Genomic DNA, 3,669 nt, shown 5'->3' with positions numbered 1-3,669 from the left:
AAGTAATGAAATTTTCCTATACGTGGATATATATGGAATCTATCATGCTGAGTGAAATAAGTCAGAGGGGGAGAGAGAGACGCAGAATAGTCTCACTCATCTATGGGTTTTAAGAAAAATAAAAGTCATTTTTGCAACAATCCTCAGAGACAATGAGAGGAGGGCTGGAACTTCCAGCTCACTTCATGAAGCTTACCACAAAGAATGGTGAATGCAGTTATAGAAATAACTACACTGAGAACTATCGTAATCATGTGAATGAATGAGAGAACTGGAAAGCCTGTCTAGAGTACAGGTAGGGGTGAGGTTGGATGAGGGAGATTTGGGACATTGGTGGTGGGAATGTTGCACTGGTGAAGGGGGTGTGTTCTTTACATGACTGAAACCTAATCACAATCATATTTGTAATCAAGATGTTTAAATAAAGAAAAATATTTAAAAATATTTCAAGCATACATATATTATGCATATTACTATAAATATGATTTATTTATAAGTGAGAAGAAATTAACAATAGAACTATTTCTGAAACAGATATCTGAAGTGGGTGATACTACAGTATTGGATATGTGGCCTTTTATTCTCCTGTCGATTTACTATAATTATATAAAGATGAGACATCAGCTTTAGAACCTCAAAATATTCACTTACTAAAACTATATTAACACTTTCAGAAACTATACCCAAAAATGAGACCAACATGTGCATTTATCAAACTGCGTATCAGTCATGCCAGATCCCTGTGGAGGGAATTCCCAGCATAACCTTATTCATCTGCTAGAACACAGAGCAGTCCCTGTGGAGAGGTACTGTTAGTCCGGCATGGTCAGCCCTTCACTCCTGATGGTTTCCTTCTACCATGAATGTGCATGTCCAGCTGTCTGCTTCTTATAGCAGACGTTTTCCTTCCTCATCCACCAGCCATTGGAGGACTAGGCCCCCAAAGATGATTGATTCGGCCCATTCTTCTAGAAGGGTTTCCTGGTGATCCTCTTCCGTCATCGTATCTGGAATCAGATGAGTTTCTGTAGCCTTTTCCCTTTTTCACATCTCGTTGAAGCAGCGTCTTGAAAAACAAAACCACAAACTCAGCTATTCCCCAAAAGAAATCTGTTATAAAAGATAATCTCCATGGGGACTGACTCCAGCTGTCCAACACTTGTCCATTCGAGATGTAGACCATCTTGCCCCCGCGCTGCCTGCTTCCAGGCGACCGACCAACTTGGGCCCCCAGAGATGAAAAATTTTAAATACAAATAAAAAGTCCATGTTGTTGCCTCGATTGACAGAACTCAAAGGTCTCAAGCTTCAAGTAAAGACAAACACAGAGGCAATTGCATGGTAAAATGTATAATATAAAGAAGGTTCAGAGAAATAAGGTGAAAGAGAAATAAGAGAGAGAATTCTATTCAGGGAGTCAAAGTCAGGTTCGGTCTCAATGCATGTTTAGAGCTAAACTGCAAAGCTTCTCCATAAGAGACTTCCTACCAAAGGAAAACAAGAGATGTGGCCATGCATAGCATTCCTGTTGACCAAGAAGAAACTACTGCAGGGGAAGCTTCAGAACAGCTCTCTGAAGCTTGCATCAGCTGCTTCTCTGGGGCCAACCAAAGCCACAAATGAACATACAGAATTACAGGACAATTTCCTTTTTTTTTTTTCTGTTGACATCTTGGTTTTAGACTAGAATGACAAAGAATTGGGGAAAAAAATGGGGGTGGGTGGGAGACAGAAGTCTCAGACATCTTGTGAACAAAGATCAGAAAGCAATTGACTCCAAAAGATTAATGAAAATATCTGACATGTGTTAAGCACATTCTAAAACTGAAGCTAAATGATAATAGGTAATCCAAAGGACTCAAACAAAAGTCATGAAAAAAGCTAAAGGAGAGATCAGGGAAACAAGGATGATTTTTTTTTTTTTTACATTCCTTTTGAATTCCATTGTTGGTCTCCTTTCCCCCAACTGTCCATCAACCGCCAAGCAGCTTTGGCTGGGGATTCTGGAGTTTCATAAAGCTGTGCCTAAACCCAGGCTTCAGGATACCTTTTTGGTATGGCTGGCAGACTGTCTCATTTCAGACTATTTCTTGTTTTTTTTTTGTTTTTTTTTTTTTTTTTTTTGGTTTTTCGGACCACACCCATTTGATGCTCAGGGGTTACTCCTGGCTAAGCGCTCAGAAATTGCCCCTGGCTTGAGGGGACCATATGGAACGCGGGGGGATCGAACTGTGGTCCTTCCTTGGCTAGCGCTTGCAAGGCAGACACCTTACCTCTAGCGCCACCTCGCCAGCCCCATCAGACCATTTCTTGATAAGAACTATTAATAATGTGAACAAGATATTTTTAAATCTATTTGAAGTCATCAAAGACTGCCTATGTGAGATAGTAAACAAAGATCCCAGAAACAAGGCATGGGCAAAGGATTTTAGTCACTTTTCTCATTGGTTCTTGTTGCTGTTTAAGCAGCAACTGAGTAACTTGGTTGACCCAAATTTTAAGGAGTCTTGTGGTGCTTGAGATGACAAAGAATTCAATCTAGAAGGAAGGATAAGTTCCTTGGGACCTCTGTTGAGACTTCCCCCTCAAAGAGATGCTCAAGAAAGAAAATTACAGAAAGTCTGAGTCATTTCTAAAGAGTTTGATCGTTGACCAGGTTAATGTGATATAAAATGAAACCATACATTTCTGAATATTCCATGAATCTATGCGGAAGTATTCATAAGTTAGAAAATATTTTAGTGAAATGAAAGGAAAATAAGACAGAAACCTAAAAACTATGGCATGAAGCCAAAGCATACTTAAGAGAAATTTATAGCCTTAAATGTGTCACTAGAAATGAAGAAAGAATGACCAATTGCCATCTTAAGATTTTAATAAAGAATAGCAAATCAAACCCTAAGATACAAAACAATACAACAACAAAAAAAAAAATCCAAAACCCAGAAGTCATCTTTTACAAAAACAAATAAAATTGATAAGCTCCTAGAACTAACTTTTTTCTTTGTTTTCTTTTATTCTCTCTACCCTTCCCCACTAACCCCACAAATTTTTCAAAGGATGAGGAATGATCCTAAATCATTGTCAGGAATTAAAAAGAAAATGATATAACAATACAGCGTACAATGATTAAATATGATAATATTTCAATTTATATTTTTATTTAATTAAATAAAGATTATAATAAAAAAATCTTTCAACAAAGAATACTCCAGTCTATAGGGCTTAGCCAATGAATTTTTCCAAATATTTCAATATCAAATAACAATAGTTTACACAAAACCTTGCAAAGTATAGAAAACAAGTGACCTCTCAACTCATTCTTGAGTGCTATTATTTTAATAGTAATAGCTGACTGATTAAAAAAGAAAATTACTGGACATTTCTTTTTTCTGAATATAGATGCTAATCTTGAACCAAAATACTACTAAACTGAACCCAACAATATAAAAAAAAAAAGCAAAATTCATCACAGTCAAGGTGGGTTTTATTCCAGGAATGCAAGATTACCTCAATGTTCAACTATCAATCACCATAATTTACCACAGTGATATAATACAGAAAAAAAATCATTGATCCACTCAATAAATTAAGAAAAAAAGCATTTGATAAAATTAAATCTCTACTGATTAAATAAAAAAGGAGACAGGAGGCCTCTTAGAAAAATAG

The 3,669-nt window shown here is 36.6% G+C and overlaps 1 pseudogene; it reads right to left on the bottom strand.

Moving 5' to 3' along the window:
• Positions 1-815: 815 nt before the first annotated feature.
• On the bottom strand, positions 816-1,190 carry LOC126030782 (selenoprotein K-like; annotated as a pseudogene).
• Between the last annotated feature and the right edge of the window lie 2,479 nt (positions 1,191-3,669).

The sequence above is a fragment of the Suncus etruscus genome, chromosome 15 (genome assembly GCF_024139225.1).
Source record: "Suncus etruscus isolate mSunEtr1 chromosome 15, mSunEtr1.pri.cur, whole genome shotgun sequence".
NCBI classification, from domain to species: domain Eukaryota; kingdom Metazoa; phylum Chordata; class Mammalia; order Eulipotyphla; family Soricidae; genus Suncus; species Suncus etruscus.
Note: the sequence above shows the minus strand (reverse complement) of the source record. Positions and strands in the feature narration are given on the sequence as shown.